Consider the following 18,028-nt stretch of genomic DNA (forward strand, 5'->3'; position numbering starts at 1 on the left):
CAACATTCCATCACCATGATGTCATTCTGGGGGGTTGGAATTGGATGATCTTTAGGGTCCCTTCCAACCCAAGCCTGTCTATGACTCTGATTTTTCAAGAAGCAAGATTTTTCTTTTGAGAAAGCAGCCCAGTTTGCATTTGAGGGGGCTGGCAGCAACGGAACTATTGATCTTCCTTCCCTAAACACATTGTTCTTGTGATTGAAATTAAATATGTGAACTGCATTTAAAAGATTTCTCTGCTTCTACAGTGTGTCAGAGCTTGCCCTGGTACATCAGTGGATATTAACTCATCATATTCTCATTTATATGTAAACTCCAAGATGCTGATGGAGTCAAGTACTGTGGTGTGCATGTATTTGAGGACCTAATTTTATGCTGTGTATTATTTTATAGTTATCAGGCTGGGCTCTGCTGGCTTGGGTCTACTGCCTTCAAAAGAGAGCAGTGCAAGAAGAATGGATTTTGCAGTTGTTTGATGGGTGGAATGAAAATGTCCTGCCCAAACCAAAACTGCATATGGGCTATTTGTAAACATTTGCCTTGTTTACTTCCAGTAACAATGCAGCCTGTTTTTCATACAGGAAATTCTTTCAGAGCAAAAACCAACACACATTTTTGGTGAAACGTTGGGTTTGAAATCAGCCGAGCTTTGTTTCCAAACAAGCAAATCTGTAGGTAATTTGATTTAAAATTAGCAAGCAATAAACCTGGTTTGTTGGTTTTTTTTGATCAGAACTATTTTTGCGTGGGTGATCCTGCCACACAGACAAGAAGGGATTTGTCCTCAGGTCTGTTCTTGCAGGGGCAGCAAACACCCATCCTCCTCACAGGGGTGAGCCAAATCAGCTGAAGATTTGTGAAATGCAACTTTTTCCCATCATTTGGTGGTTCAAGAAGCCTGGAAATTTTTGTTTCTGTGTCCGGGGACAGAGAAACACACAGGGCAGTGCTGGGGGGGCCCTACACACCTGGATTTGCCTGTGGGTACACACTAAATATGAGGTACATCCCTGACCAAGACACTTTGTACCCACAAAAACCAGCAAAGAGAGGAGGAAAACTTTTGGCTGAGATGTAAATCAGAGATTCATCTTTTTCCCCTCGGATTTTTTCCAAATTTTGTACTGCAGAGCTGCAGATTTTCTACCAACCTTCCTTTCTGTCAGTGTTTTTGGGATGGAATTAGTGCCAGGTACGCAGGGTGGGAACTGAGCCACAAAGGTGAAAGCTGCTCACAGATCCAATCCCAGGAAGCTCTCAGTGTTTTGGTTTAAACTCTACAGAACTCTTTGTGGGTGCATTTTATGACCTGGAGAAGAGCATGAGTGCAGAATTAACAGCTCTTGCACTTAATTTGTCAGATGGAGCTTCACCATCAGTGCCTCGAGTGCTCCATGTCCCAGCTCCAGGGGCCAGGCCAGGAGCTGCTGGTGATTTATGTCACTGCAACTGCCTCAAGCAATAAAATTTGGATGGGTCCCAGCACCTGTGTGGGTGAGGAGTCAGGGATTGAGGAGATTCTTTCCCTGCCTACATGCATTCAAAGATGGAAGGCCAATTTTGTGATACCTGCCACATTCCAGTGGTGGATTTTTATACAATCTCATTTTTCAACTGAGAAGGAAAGCCTTCCTTTTCAGATAAATCCACTCCAGTTAAGTAAAGCTGGGAGCCTTTCTCTCCTGCCTGATTTTAATACCTCTAATTTATCAGTTGCAGATTTGTATCTAAGCCCCACTGTAGCTTCTCTACAGTCCAGACAAAATTTAAACGTTGAAAACTTCTGTCTTTCAAATGAACAGATTTCATCTTAGAAGATTTGGGGGTTGGATGTTTAAAAAAAAATGAGATAAATCACGATTCTGTGTTATCCTGAAGACAACATGTCTGGCTTGTGGAGACTCCCACCTCTTTCTGGGCTGCTTGCTTTGGGACAGCCAGGAGGATGTGAGCAGCTGCCATGCAAAGTGAGTGTGACAAACACGCACAATCCTTTTGTCTCCTCGGTGAGTCATTCCAGCCTCCTTGTCTCTCCCTTCCTACATCCCAGAACAGCAGGGGAGGGCTGGGTTCCAAGCAGACAAGCAGCAGGCAGGGCTGGGGTGTGTGTGTGTGTGTGTCAGGTTGGGGATTGGGACCTGCTGAAATCGAGCACAGGGAAGAGGGAAAAGGTCCTGAGGGCTCAGGGCAAGGGCTGGGATTCCCCATCCAGAAGTGGTTAGCAAAGAAAATGTAATTGCAAGTTGGAAGCCTCTTGGTTTTGCTGCTGTTTATAGCAGCCTCGGTTCTGGGTGTTTGCTTGAAGATGCTGTCCCAGTGGCAGGGAATGATTAATCCATCCCAGTTGCTGTGGAGAAGGAGCTGTTGTCAAACCAGAAATGCTATGCAATCCACAAAGGCCCTCCAGGGCTGCCAAGCCAGCTATCCCATCCTGTTCATGGTCATCCCACCCATGTCCATCTTTTTTCACAGAATCACAGAATCACTGAGTAGTTTGTGTTGGAAGGGACTTGAAATCCCACCTAGTTCCAACCTTCCTTTGCACCAGGTCCCCCAGAGCCACAGGGGTTTCTTCCTTGATGGGTTTTTGGGGTCTCCAGGTGCATAAATGCTCTAGCACAGCCTGCACAGCCCTGTGTGCTCCTTCCACAGCACCTCCATGGCTGGCTGCAGGATCCCTCCTGCCAGAACGTTTGTTGAACCCCTGTGTGATCCTGCAAGGACTGTGTTCTCTGCTAGTCCTGAAGATTGTGAGCATGTGCCTCTAAAATTTTCTTCAAAGCTTTAATTACAGGGAAAAAAAAATAAAAGATTTTTTTAAAATAGATTGTCCCAGAAGAAAATGGAGCTGGGAAGTTACTTGTGTTGTCTGGTGGTCTAGACCTGCTTGTCACACACAGATGTGTAGAGCAGCTCCAGCACCAACACCCACAGATTAACTTCCATTAGCACCTCAGGCTTCATCTGCTGCTTTTTTGCCCAGGAAATTCGAGCCCAGGTTGATTTTTTGAGGCTGGCTGTTGCTGAAATAATTCAGCACCTTGATCTCAGCCGTGCCAGTGGCTGCCAAAAGCAGTGGAGCAGGTGGGTCCTGGTGGTGCCACGGGGGTGGCACTGGCACAGGGCAAGGCTGGCAGCACCTGGGTGGGAGCAGTCCTGCCTCCTCCTGAGATGAGGCAGTGCCAGGGATTTCACAGCCTCTGGAGGGGTTTAAATGATTAAATGATGTGGGGACATGGGGTAACAGTGGTAGCAGTGCTGGGTTAATTCACAGTGAGGTCTTTCCCAACCTAAACAATTCTATGATTGTGCAGATTTTTCAGAACTCTCACCACACTGCATGATGTTGTGAATGTCTGTGGGAAGCAGCTCTCTTGCTCATGCACCCTTCAGTGGGGTTCATGCCAAAAAGTGCTTTCTGCTGCCCCTGAACAATTCTTTGCACAGCTCATCACATCTCCTGCACCCCTCCTTGGGCAGTGTCAGCCCATGCCAGCCCTCACCTTGATTCTCCTCACTCAGCACCAAGCCCAGGTGTTACATCACACAAACTTTTGCTTTTTTTCTCTCTTTTTCAAGCTTTCTGAAGCCCCCAGCCCATTCAAAAGGCATTATTTTTAGGTATGGCCATTATACCCTCGTAACTGCTCACAGAAATGCTCCATCCTGGTGTTTAGTGTTATGCCTTTTCATTTGCCTCCCAATACCAGATTCCCTCAGCTGAACCATTCTCCAGCTGGTTCTTCAGGGTGGCTCCATCACCTGAAACGTTTTTCTAAAGGCTGGTTACTCTTCTGGTTTATTTTGTTGACATCTGATAGAATTTCCTCCCTTGCTAATGAGATTCTTCGACTCAGTCCACTTGTGCTGCAGTAATCCCAGGTAAAAAACAAAACCAAAAACAAACAAACAAAAAAACCCCAGCCAATAAGAATTAAAGAGCTTAGGAAGCCTGCAAGTGAATAACATAATTCTGAAGCAAATCCACCTCCTGAGCCCTGTCCCTTGGCTTTGTGTGCGCAGGGATGGGCTGACACAGGACGTGCATCTCCCCACTCCAGTGTGTGACTGCTCCTCCACCCAGCCTCAAACAAAATCCCCACTTTTCCCTCCCACAGCTCAAATCTGTGTCTGCTGGTTTGGCACTGAGCCTCATTTGCTCTCCCATCTTTCTGGAGACAGGAGGGCTGGGAGTTCTGCTCACCCCAAGCAGGGCTCCACATTCCTGAGCTCATCAGCCACCCCTGAACTTTCCCACTTTTGGGACTTCCAAACTTTCCCCTCTCTGTTCATCGGCTCTCCTTCTGCAGAGGGAATTAGCTGACTGCAAATTGAATAAAACAAAAACTTAAGTCACTTTCAGGTTACTCACAGAGAGAAATAAAGCTGAGAAATGACAAGCTCCTTGAGGGAATTTGTCAAATAGGAAACAACTTTCTGTTTTCTTGGCTCTCTGACATCACTGGGAGCTGGGATCTTGCATCCCTAATTGGCCATAACTTTTTCTTCTTCTAGAAAGTGGGGTATTTAATGTAATGCTCATTTTTTTTCTCCCCTGAAAATCTTCTTAGGGACATAGAAATGGATGTTAATGTATGCAAGTCCATTACTGAGTATGGTAATGAAGCAGTCGTGGCCAATGGTGAAGCTTAAATTAAGCACGCTTCAGAAAACAAACACAACCCCTCCAGAATTCCTATTCAACATTTGTAATGGAATAAAACTCCTAATAAAATGCTTTCCCCAAGAAGCAATAAATTCTGGAAACACGACTGTATTTACTTAGACCTTTTGTAATGAAAACGTTTTTCTCAGGCAGGAAAACTGCTCTTTATGGGAAAATTCAGTAAATACAATTATGCAACTGTTTTCCCGAGGCTTTTACAAACCTGTGCTGCTGCAAAAGCTCAGCAGACCAGTCCAGCAGCGTGTGTGGAACTCAGAGAAAATATTTCTCAAGCATTGAAAACACACATGTACTTTTCTCTTTCTGTATCTCATTTATATAATTATAAACTCCCCCAAACCCTCAGCAGAGATCTGAAAAAACCTGATTCATTTTTCACCAGGAGCAAGTTCAGGCCATAAATCTTCTGAAATGAAATGTAACAAATCTCCACTTGCAACTTCTTGAGAAGTGCTTTTTCTTAAGAGCATTAAAAGTAAAAAATGCCATATGTACTTATTTTTTTATTTATTTGGGGGAAGGGAAATAAATGGGTTTAAATTTATGGTTTAACCTAGGAAAAATGTATCAAGTGTCATTAGGATTGATTTTTTAAAGTAGATGCTGACCACCTAAATGCTGCTGTTGCCTCTGGAATTAACAGGGGGCTCACACACAAACCCCAGAGCTGATGTGAGACATTTTGCTGCTGTGTGTTGGAGTCACACTCGAAGTTAAACACTCACCACTAAATTTTAAATGGGTTTTTACCCATTTTTACATCCCCTGGGCTGTTTCAGGAGGCTCAGAAGGCACAAACCATCCCAAGCCACCCTGGCAAGGATGCTCAGGCAGCTCTGCTGGAGCAGCGCTGGGCTTTGCTCAGGGAAACACCAAAATTTCCCTGGTTTTGGGATCACAGGAGCCCTCCCAGTGCTCCCAGTGCTGAGATCCCTGCTGGGCCCTGGCCAGGGGTGCTGAGCAGCACCCACAGAGCTGAGAGCTCTGCCCCAAGCCAGGCTTAGGCTGCTCTGCACTGCCAGCGCTGCGCAAAGCAGCTTTGATCCCGAACTAGAGAGGAAATCCTGATCCTTGAGCTGATCCCAGCGATCAGATATTGCTTCAAACACAGCAGAAAGCACCTCTCTAGGAGGCCCTGCCCTTCCTCCTCCAGCACAGGATGGGATTGAGAGGAATCAAAGCTCAACAATCACAATTGCACAGCAAATACAAGGAGCAGCCCCCCTGGCTGTCCTGGCAGGATCTGTCCCTGCATCCCTGAGCTCCAGATCCCAAAAACAGGGGAACAAAGCTCAGGCAATCTGGGAAAGCATCAGGCCTGGCTAGCAGGACTCATAGGGTGGGTTTGGAGGGGCTCTGAGGCTGTGACAGCCAAGGAGAGACACTGGAGCCCCCCTGCACCCTAAATGGGGTGAAAAAACCTCTCCCATCCCTCTGGGAGCTCTAATCCCCCTACACCTCTAAATGGGGTGAAAAATCCCTCTCCCATCCCTCTGGGAGCTCTGGGTGCAGCTGCTCTCACCTCTCCCATGGTTTCAATCCATTCAACCTCCAAAATACATTTTAATTTAGGATAAACAACGTGGCAAATGCCATCTCTGTAGGATGTGCTGTTTGTGTTTCCTCTGGTAAGTCTGTGCTCCACCACATCATAAAACAAAAAATGAAGGGGAAGAGTTGTTTGGGTTTTGTGGCTTTTGGATAGGTAAGATTTAAAGTATTACACAAATATGAAATCATTTTGTTTGGGTTTTCTAGTGCAAAACTGAAGCCAAACAAAGATAAATCAAGAGCAAATACTTTCTGGGGCAAAGATGGGCTGGAATGGTGATACACTGTCCAACTCCTGTCAAAACTGCACCTCACAACATGGTCTCCATGTTTTATACAACTACTTGCATCTCTGAGAATTAATTATTTTCCTAACAATAGTCAAAGAGGAAGATTCAGCTCCTTAAGGCAATTTGGAATAAGTTTGGCAAAAAGTATCTGCTTTACTTAAGAGTGATGTTTTTACCTTGCAAACAAAAATAGCTTTATTTGTCTCTCAAATTACTAATTATCCAGGTGGTGACGATGCCAGACTAGAAAATTACCTCTAAATAAGCTGGAAGATCCATCAGTTAGAGTAATGTAAAAATTGTATAAAGTACACTCTAGATCATCTGCTTTCACAAAGACAAGAGGCTCATTTCCTTCCTCCTAACTCTGTAATTTCTCATATTTCATTAAGCTTTAATCAGGAGACTTAAGTCTTATTCTAGCTCAAATTAGTTTTAAGCAGAATATGAAGTACAAGTACTGCTAATTTATAATATTTTATACACCCTTAATGCTGCTGAAGAATTGACTGAAAGAATTATTGCATTTTTTTTTCTCACCTGGCCTAAAAAGAGCAAATGCCCAAGGAGAGCCTCAGGCTGGAGTCACTCAGGTGCAAAGCAACCAGGGCAACTCTCAGCATCACACTGCAGATTCTTCTGTCTCCAACACATGATCACCCAGAGAATCCCCAAAGCCCTCACTGATTTTTGAAAGATTATCACAAATCAGGTTTAAAATGTTAATATTTTTAATTAATACTCCGAGGAAGGGAGGGAATTTAATGGGCACAAGGGAGAAAACAGGCATCATTTGGAAATGCATGAACCAGCGAAGCAGGAAAGCTAAAAAAACGTTTCAGATGAGAAGAAATGAATGAAGGAAAAAAAATTTTTCTCCATCAGCCATGGCAAAGCTGTGAAGAGGCTTACAGGGAAAAACATGATGAGAAAAAGGGAACCAGAGAGGCCTGGTCTGTCTCAGGTCCCCTCTCCTGAAGGGTTTCATTCAATCCTGAATTAGCAGAGGAGAAATTCAAGGTGCTGTGGGTGGAGGTTCAGGGGGTCCCCTTTGAATCCAGCCTGGTTTTGGCACCCCCAGCATCCCCCCTCCGGTTCCCTGGGTGCTGCAGAGCTGGAATTCAAGGTCAGGCTGGGCTGAGAGGGGGAAATACCTCAGCAGAAGAAAGCAGCAACCTCTGAGGTTCAAAATCTGCACTTGAATAAGTTCATTAATCCCACGCTGCAAATCAGAGCAGAGGGGAGGAGGGGAAGATGTGAGCAACTCACAGAGTCCAGGGCAAAAACAGCATTTTTAAACACTTCCATCTCTTTTTTGGACATTTTCCCAATGACTTTTAAATCTCCCTAGGCTTATAGAGAAAGGAAAAAAATAAAGTTTACATCCTTTATGTGCAGGTTTTAGAAGAACAGCCTTGAGCAGTGGTGCTGTAGGGAAGGGCTGCAGCTCTCCCACCCTTGTGTCTGGGAGCAGCTGATGCATCCTGTGTGAAACCCCCCAAAAACAGGAGCACAGGTGATGCTGCAGCTACTCCTGCAAAATGAAGGAAGAGAGAGATCCCACTCAGAAATAATCCTAGAGGGAGCTGGCAGGGGTGAGGATTATGGCAGCTTTAAACAAAGGTTAGAATGAAATGAAAGATTAGGCAGTTCTTTTGTTCTTCAGGAGGAAAAGTGCTTGTGTAGCACTTTTCCCCAAACTTTGACAGCCCCAGCAGAGAATATGAGAAGTATATGCAATTTTCCTTCCATTAACAAATCCTCTGCTATTAAACATTTGTTACTTGAGAACCTAAAATTCAGTACCTGATTTTTGTAGCCCCAGATTATCTCTGTGCTTACCGAGTGTAAATTAACTTCTGTTTGTCTCTTTTATTGAAATACAGCTAGTCCTGCTTGCTCTTGTGTTGTAAAACACAGTTATTCCTCAGAAAAACACTCCTAAAACAGAGCAGGGAAGGAATACAGTGACTGGGATGGATGTTGGTGCCTGGGCAAAGTGAGAGCCACCAACTTTTGCAAAAGAAGCTTTGCTGGAAAGATTAATTATTATTGGAATCAGTTTCAGAATCAGTAAGACAGGTTTTCATGGGCCTTCTGGCAAATCCCCTTAAATCTGGATTCCATAACTATGGGAGAGATGGAAGGGGTGGCTGAAATAGGATAGGATGATAACAGGAACAGGAGCCAGCACCCAAATCAGATTTGTGCATAATCAGCTCAGGCAACTGAAGCCTGGAAAAGCTTTTAAAGTCTAATGTGTTCCTAAATGGCTGAGGTGAAAATGTAAGTGTCTATGTGCACAAAATACAGGGATTATTTCTATAGCTACACTGGAAATGCAGTGAGTCTGGCAGGCCTGAACTGCAGAGGGCTGGTAATGGACTGGAGGGCCTTTGATTTATAGATTTATAGGGAGGGTCTTTTATTTATAGATCTGCTCCAGTTTCAATCCAATTCAAGCCACCAGCAGCCAAAAGCTGGCTATTTTCCTGCGGCCTGCAGGAGCTCCCAGCCCTGGGAGATCCACCAGGATCAGGAGCTGGGGGAACAGAGCACAGGGGTTTGCTGCAGAAATCCCACAAGAGGCAAACCCAGTGGGACTGGGGCACAGCCTCCTCCAGAAACCATTTCCCTGGGAGAGGGGATGGTTTAGAACCCTGCCCATCCACCCCAGGTGCTTTGCCCTGCAGGGAACGAGACATTCCTAGAGTACCCAACATTTAGCTCAAGGTGCTGTTTGCACAGTTCAGTAAACACAGCCCTGAGGATGTGGTTTAACACAGGAATGGGGCAGGGGTGGCCCCGTCCTCTGGCCTGTCTGGCACTGCCACAGGCTGCAGCTGAGCTCCTTGCGAGGGCCACGATCCTCCAGAGGTCATGGCTCGTCCAAATCACTGCTTCAGACAGCTGAGAGCAAAGACAAAAAAAAGCAAAGTTAAATCTGCACTTGGCAGAAAAGAAAAGAAAGAAGGAAAGGAGAAAGGAGAAAGGAGAAAGGAGAAAAGGAGAAAGGAGAAAGGAGAAAGGAGAAAGGAGAAAGGAGAGGAAAGGAAAAGGAAAAGGAAAAGGAAAAGGAAAAGGAAAAGGAAAAGGAAAAGGAAAAGGAAAAGGAAAAGGAAAAGGAAAAGGAAAAGGAAAAGGAAAAGGAAAAGGAGTTATCCAATGATAACCAGGAGCCAAATAATTGCAAATAAAAGCAATGCAGACTGACCCAAGCAAATGGCCCTGGATGGGAGGAGCAATGTGAAGTGGTGCATGAATATTAAACACTGACTGCCCATTGTATGAATATTAAACACTGAGCGCCCATCACCACCCCTGGACGTGCTCCAAAGCCATGTGCATGTGGCACTTGGGACATGGTTTATTGGTGGCCCTTGCCTTCCAGTGAGAGTGAGGGAAGGATTGGGATGTGAGGTCAGAGGAGGTGGCTGGAGGGGACACAGGACGGCTGAGCAGGCAGCAACTCCTTTCCTAACACCAGCTCTGAGGGCTGGAGCAACAGCAGGCAATTGATCCCATTTGGGGCAATTGATGCCATTTGGGGCTATTGATTCCATTTGGGGCAATTGATCCCATTTGGGGCAATTGATCCCATTTGGGGCTATTGAATCCCATTCGAGGCAATTCCAGACCAGAAAAAGAATTGTACCACCAGCTCAGACATCAAATATTGAATGGGGTGAGAAGGACTCAGATTCAGAGTGTAGAAATGTGAAAAACTGGAGTGTGTGTTAGTGGGGGAAGGAAGGAAGGTGTAGGCTGGGTTCTCTGACACCCCTCTGCAGACCCAGGGCTGGCACCCTGAGGTCCCACAATTTACAGTTTGCAGCAGGATTTCTGACAGACTGAGAAAAAGCCCTGCTGAGCATTGCAGAGTGAGTAAATCATCCTCCCTGCACTCAGCTCTCGTTTATTTTGAAGCCACCAACTCTCCCCCAAGCATGGGGGAGGATGAGGAAGGAGGCACAGGGAGGAGGCAGGGAGGGGGCACAGAGAGGTGAGCAGACACCCAGACAGCTTTGGCTCCCTCAGAACAAACCCCTGCTTTGGGCAGGGCTCACCAGACTGTCTGGGCACTGTATATATAGGATGGAGCAGGAGTTTGCAATTACATTCCATTGCTGTGGTTTACATATAGCAGAGCTTTATAAGCCAGCACACATCAAGGCTGAGCCTTTCACTGAGCTTTTTCCAGGGAGTGGGGCTCTTATCTCCTCTTAGGAAACGAAAACTTGGGCAAATTTGCTTTTCCAGGTTGAAGAAACCACAGAAATGTGAAGGCCATTTTTATAAATAACACCATGCATTGAATTCCGCTATTCCTTTCTACTTTTATTCATGGCTCAGCTGCATGAAGTGTTTCTTATTGGAACAAATGTGTCTTTATTTTTTATTTTAAAAAAACCAACACCAAAGCAGCTTTACAGCAATTCTTCCTATCAATAAATAGGAAATAATTTATTTTTCCTATTCATAGAAATAGGAAATTTCTGTAAATAGGAAAAAAATTTCCTATTATTAGGAATAGGAATAATAAATAAATTATTATTTTATTAATAATTATTATAATAAATAATAATGTATTTATAATAAATTATTATAAATTAATAATAATAATAATAAACAGACCAGTGGAAGCTCCTGACTCCCAGTTTTGTCCCAGCCAGGCATGATGGTCACCTCATTTGTGGCCACATTTTGCATTAGAGCTGATTTATTAGAGGAGCTCAGCTGATCTCCCACCCTGCCTGGTGTCCACAAGTGTCACCTCCTGCTCCTACTCCGAGGGCATTGGAGTTACCGCAGAAAAAAACAGGATGGTTCATTAATAAGGCCTTTCTCATTCCATGCCAATTGCAACTCGAATGTTCCTATTTTCAAAGGATACAAAACGTTTCCTAGGAAGGCTGGAAAACCAAACTCATGGTAATCCTTCAGAGTGGAAAAGACTTGCAGCTTGAATCAACAAGAAAAGGTGAGAATATTGCCTTCACTCCAGCAATGCCACCAACTCCACTTGCATCCACCTCTGGGCAGAAAAATGTTGCTTTCCTATTACAAATAAGAAAAAAATACAAATTGCAAACAAGAGCCACAAGTGGAGATGAGAATTTCAGTCTTAAGCTCATCATAACTGGAGTTGCAGGCCCAGCTATCTTCAATTATTTTCACGGTTTTTTAGTGACAAATTTTCAACCAAAGCACATGGAAATCTGTGATGTGTTACAGAGCAAGAGCTTCTGCATGCTCCAGCCTTTCCCGGCAAACAGTTCAATTAATTTCAGCAGGGAAATGAATGGTAAATCCCAGCCTAAATGAAATGTACAGAGACCTATGCAAGATGCAAAATGAAATACAAGTGAAAACACAGAAAATTGCTTGCACGACCCAGACACTGGGGAAGATAACAGAGATGCTTGGGCAGCTTGGCCTGGTTTTTCAGCCACAAGCAGCAATTTAGGCAGAAAATTTGGACTGCCTGGTTTTTTAGCCATCAGGATGTGTGACTTGAGGCTGTTTGAACACAGGGGCCAGCTTTTGTCAGCACTTCATTGACACTTTATTCACCCTGACACTTTATTGCTCTTTCTTAAAACACCCTGCCATTTCTGGTTCCACAGCAGCAGAATTCAGCCAGACCCAACCAAACCCCCAGGAGATGGCAAGGCTTTTAATTCACCCCAGAGGCCATGGGAAGGAGGATTTATCCTGTTGAAAATCAGAGTCAGTGTTGTGGAGTGGGCTGGCTGAGGCCACAGCTCTTTGCATAAAATGCAGACAAAAATAAAACTCTGCAGCAAACAGAAGCTGTGCTCTCGTGTCATCTCTGTTCTTCTGATGCAAGAAACCTGGAGAGCCAAAAAGTGAGCAAGTCAGTCATTTTCCCAGGCACAAGGCATTTAAAATAGTCCCAAGAGGGGTTTCCCATCCTTCAGCTTCCCTCACAGTTTCACTGTGAAAAATGGGTGGAAACATTTCCACAATGGGAAATAGGTGATGGATGCCTGGGGCTGCCAATAACATGGAAACTTCCCTCCCTTCTTTGCTGAACAGAAAACGTGGGCTTCAGAGGCTTCATGATGGCAAATTTGAGGGAAAGGGCTGCAAGTACTGAAAGAAACACAACAATTTTCCCAAGTATTTGCAGCCAAATGAGCAGAAGTGAATGAGAATCCAGCAAAGGCCATTCAGACTGGTAGAGAGGGGAATTGTACACTGAGAGCCTGTTCACCAAATCCTGTAGAGAGGAATGAAATCCTTCATTAAAGAACAATTCAACTTAGGTGTGCCATAAACTGGTACTCAGGGAAGTGTCATACCAGAAAATAGCGTTAAAAATCAACCAGAAAAACCAGTAAAGCAGAAATACTGTATTGGAAAAAAATGCTACCAAACAGTTCTGTAGCCTAAGACATAAAGTTAAAATTGCACCTTTGAAGACTGTTAGGTTTGGGGGGTGGGAGGGAAAAAGGAGGTAGAGATAGGTTTAAAAATATGGTTAATTCTCAAGAACCGTGGGATTTTTGCACAGGAATAGAAAAGCATAAATGAAAGCCCAGGGTACAACGCATCCATCATCAGATGAATGTGGAAATAAAAGAAATAAGTGATGAAATGTGTCAAATCTGCCAAAAGATTCAGGCTGGGGAAGATCCATATTGATGGATCCAGACATAAAGGAGCTGCAGTGCAGATGCCTCCATGCTGCAGGCAGAGGCTACAATTTAATGCTTCCTTAGCAATAATGCTCCCTGCAAATGTGCTGTTTGCTAATCCCACCTCAAAGCAGGCCAAGCACAGTTGGATTCTCCCAGAGAAGAAAGCCTGGAGAGGACCCTGCCCACCCCTGGTCATCTGTCCTGCAGGCAGCACCTTGGCTATTCCAGATTAAACACTGATGCCAGAACTTCTCATCCCAACAGCCTGGGGAAAAAGAAATGGAGCTGAGACAGTTTAAATGCTTTGGAAATAACTCCTAATAATATCTTAGCTTCTTCAGAGCAGCTTTTCAAAGCATGAAATGTCACCAACTTCAATTTTGTTTAACAAAAAGCTGAGAACTGAGCTTCCTAATTCAGGCAGAATGATATCACAGGCTGGAAAAGCTCTGATCTGACATGAAACGCTATGAAAGGTGCACCAGAGCCAGCTCCTCACAGGTGCACAGGAATTTCCAAGCCTCTGGCAGGAGGAAATGCATTTTGCATACCTGATGGCCGTGGGGAGCTCAAGGCTGCAGCAGCTGCAGAAGTTGTGGCTCAGCCTTTTGAGAGGCTCAGAAGGAGCTGGAACAATTAGAGCTCATCCCTTCAGGAAGGGGAAGCCAGCAGGTCCAACCTGAAAATAAATTGGAAGGAGCTGACAAGGGCAGCTGTGGGGCTGGAGGTGGCTTCCGAGGGAATTTTGGAATATGCAGAGCTGCTGGAAGGGAGCTGCAGACGTGCTGCGAATGGCTCTGTGCTGCTGGGAGGTTCTGTGCACAGCAAAGACAGCCTGGGGCTGTGAGAAACCTGCAGAGGGGCTCAGTTGCACTCACCCTGCAGCCTGAGCAAGGCAAAGCCAAGCATCCCAGCTGGTTAATCCCCAAAATCCACCTCCTAATTGTCCCCAGCACGCTCTGTCCCTCAGGCTGAAGTTGGCAGGGTGCTCCGACCTTGATAGTGAACTCCAGCAAAGCCTTAAGATTAAAGAATCCTGGAATGGTTTGGGTTGGAAGGGACTCAAAGTGACACCCCTGCCATGGCAGGGACACCTTCCACTGTCCCAGGCTGCTCCAAGCCCTGTCCAACCTGGTCTTGGACACTTCCAGGGATCCAGGGGCAGCCACAGCTTCTCTGGACCTCACACCCTCTGTGTAAAGAAAAGCTTCAGCACTCCCAGACTGGCGAATCACCAAAATCTAGGGCTGAATGTGGCCATATGGACCTTAAAATTCCAGGTCATCATAGATTTTTTGGCCAAAAGCCCGATGCAACATGTCAGATTTGAAGAGAAGGGAAGTGATGAGCAAAGCAGTAAACCCCTTAAAAGCCTGACTGCGGGGAGAGAAGGATTTGGGCCATGGATATCCAGTGAGAATGGGAAAAGGAGCAAAAATGAGAGTGGGCAGGAGGTGTGGATTATCAGAGGGACAGGGAACAGAGCAGGGGCTGTGTGGGAGTGCCACAGAGCCCACAGAAAGCAGCTGAGGACAGGAAAGCACAAGAACAACCAGGACAGGCCTTGCTGCTCTTCCAATTCAATGTTTTCCTGCCCAAACACATCAAAGATGCTCCAGAGGAGGCAAGGGGATGGAAAGATCACACTTTATGTTACTTTTGGACAGATGGAGAACTCCACTACCAAAAATCTGAAGTCCAAAAAGAACAAAAAGGCTTTGCACAACAAGCCGCAAATGGAGGCACTAATGCCAGAGCCCCTGCAGCTGTGACCCTCCAGAGTCACCCCATCAGCATCAGGGCCACCTCTGTCCCCAGGACAGCTTTGGATAATGCTGAGTGACCCTTGGGAAGTGCTGGCACAAGCATCAGAGGCTGAGGATCCTCAAGTCTCAGGTCTCCTCCACCTCTGGGTCTCCAAATCCCCTCTGACAGTGCTGGTTCTGCTCTCAGGCCGCTGGAATTCTGCAGAGCTGCTCCCAGGCTGTGCTGGGGCCTGGGGAGGTTCCAGCATGCACAAATTCACACCCATTTGTCATCAGAATTACCCCGAGCTGCCAGCAAACAGGAGCACTGCCTCAGAGAGAGCAGTTGTGAGAATTGTTTTAGCACAACATTGGGTGTTTTATGTGAGCTGCCAGCTCCTCCTGCAATAAATCAGAGTTGCCCAGCACATGCCTCTCAGGAGGTATAAAATCACCTGAGAAAAAGTGTTCTGGCCGCTTGCCTGAGCTGTAATTCCTTCCAAGGGTCCATCCCCCCAAGTCAGACATGTGGGATGAGGCGCTGACCCCTGAGAGGGGCCTCTGCAGAAAGGGCCAAGAGCAACACTCTTCCCTAGAGCTCATAAATGGGATGAGCCAGACCTGTTAAACAGCATGGAAAGACTCCCAGGGATTTTAATGGGTTCCATGCTATTCCACTGGATGCAAAGCCCCTCTTTGTTCCTGAAAGGGTTGTCTATCCTAGGGCAGCACACGGGGAGAATGCAGAAGCAGCAGCGCAGGGAAATGAAATTCAATTAACCATTTCATTTTAGTATTGGCATTTACATAGTTCATTGGTTACCTGGCTGTGCAGACTTCTTCAATTACTTCAAAGTATGAAATGCTCCCAGTCTGGGGTGTTCTTAGCCAAGAGCAGCCCTGTGACAGCTGCAGTGCAGGAAGGAAGGGGGCAAAAAGGCCACTCCAGCAAGAACAGCACTTCACAGTTTATAGGAGGAAAATGTGGGCACAGGAGAGGCTGATTTATCCTCACTCTTGCAAATCCCAGTTTTTAATTGTTCACTGGGACTATTCACATGAAAACTCTCAGGGATAACAACACCCTGCCAGCTCCCCTGCCTCACTGCATCTTTTCCCTCTGACCACATCACCTGCAAGGTCAGCTCTTGTGAAATGTTGCCCAATAGATGCTATATGCTCATCAAGGAGGTGATTTAAAACCAAAAGAGTTGGGATTTAGCAAGGTCCAGCCTTTGGGTTTTGTGGGAACATGTTGTCTTGAGTCATAACTCTCCTTTTGTAGAGGACAAAAAATATTTTGAAAACTGTGAATTGTTAAAGCCAGAATCAGTGTCACATTAGTTTATGTCAAAAAAAGAGAAAAAAAAAGCCTGGTTTTAGCAGATGATTCTTATGGTAGTCAGACTACCCTGTTATGAAAATTAAGTTTTGAAGAGTTTGGTTTTCCTTTCCAGTGCTTTTCTGCTGCCAGCCTATTTACCCCTCCAGAATTATAAATATCATTTCAAAAGGTTTTACAATTGATTTTTGCCTTTTTCCCTGTGTCGTGTGCCGTAAATGCTTCAAGAAGAGAAAGCAATTCTTTCTTTTAATGCCCTCCTTTGCAATCAGAGAAACAGAAATATTAACATTTCCTTTCCGTCTCTGACCATGCCTAAGAGAAGTGTAAAATGTTAATTAGAGGGGGGAAAAAACAACCTTCTATTAGAAAGATTTAAAAACCAACTTCAAGTGACTGCATAGCACAAAGGTAGAAGCCATTTGTTGGTGGTTTTTTTTAATTTCATTTGTGCCCTGCAGCTCTCCCAGGACTTCTCAGGGACATTTCCATCCCTCTGGCTCCCCCATCCCGGGGCTGCCAGGGCTGAGCACAGGCAGGACATGCCCAGCAGGGCTGGTAACAGAGCAGAGGAGCATTCCAGGCTGTGCCAGCACACCTGGGGGCTCAGCTGAGCAGCCTTTGGAGCGCAGCACAGCGTGAAATGGCCAATTTGTGCTCCCTGCCCACGCTGCAGTGAGGTGTGAAATCCTGAGGGGGAAAGGCAGCTCTCACGTTTGCCTTTGGGATTTGCTGCTGAGCCAGGAGAGCAGCTCTGCTGGAAAATCTCTGGCTTGGGAAGCCTGAATCACAGAGTCACAGGATGGTTTGGGTTGGAAGGGACTCAAAGGTCTTCTTCCACCCCTGCCATGGCAGGGACACCTCCCACTGTCCCAGGTGCTCCCAGCCCCAATGTCCAACCTGGCCTTGGGCACTGCCAGGGATCCAGGGGCAGCCACAGCTGCTCTGGGCACCCTGTGCCAGGGCCTCTCACCCTCACAGGGAACAATTCCACCCCAAAATCCCATCCAACCCTGCCCTCTGGCAGTTTGAAACCATTGCTCCTTGTCCTGTCACTCCATCCCTTGTCCAGAAATCCCTGACCCAGCCAATGAAAGGCAGTGACAATTGTCCATGGAGGCCAGCAAGGTCCACCCAAGGTACAGAATTGCCTCAACTTCATGAGACACCCTCCAGCCCACACTGATCCTGCCCTCATGGATTTCTCCTTCCATCTAAGCTCATTTTCCTATCCTTTGCACTTCATTCTCTGTGGTAAGACATCAAAGGCCATAAATCAACTTTTTTTTGTGGGTTTGTGGGAGATAAGGACACCACAGGGTTGTGGTGGGAAATTAGGAAGTGTCACAGACATGTTTTATGAAAAATCTTTTCTTTGAGATTTTTCCTCCTGAGAAGCTGAGAATCCTCAGGAACAAACTGTAAACAATGATTATCTGCTGCTGTGGAATGCAACAGGTGCATCTGTGATTGGTCTCGTGTGGTTGTTTCTAATTAATGGCCAATCACAGTCCAGCTGTCTCAGACTGTCTGGTCAGTCACAGGATTTTGTTATTCATTCTTTCTTTTTCTATTCTTAGCTCGCCTTCTGATGAAATCCTTTCTTCTATTCTTCTAGTATAGTTTTAATATAATATATATCATAAAATAATAAATCAGCCTTCTGAAACATGGAGTCAGATCCTCATCTCTTCCCTCATCCTGGGACCCCTGTGAACATGGTCACAAGGAAGAGCAGGAGAGCA

Source organism: Camarhynchus parvulus, chromosome 6 (assembly GCF_901933205.1).
Source record: "Camarhynchus parvulus chromosome 6, STF_HiC, whole genome shotgun sequence".
NCBI classification, from domain to species: Eukaryota; Metazoa; Chordata; class Aves; order Passeriformes; family Thraupidae; genus Camarhynchus; species Camarhynchus parvulus.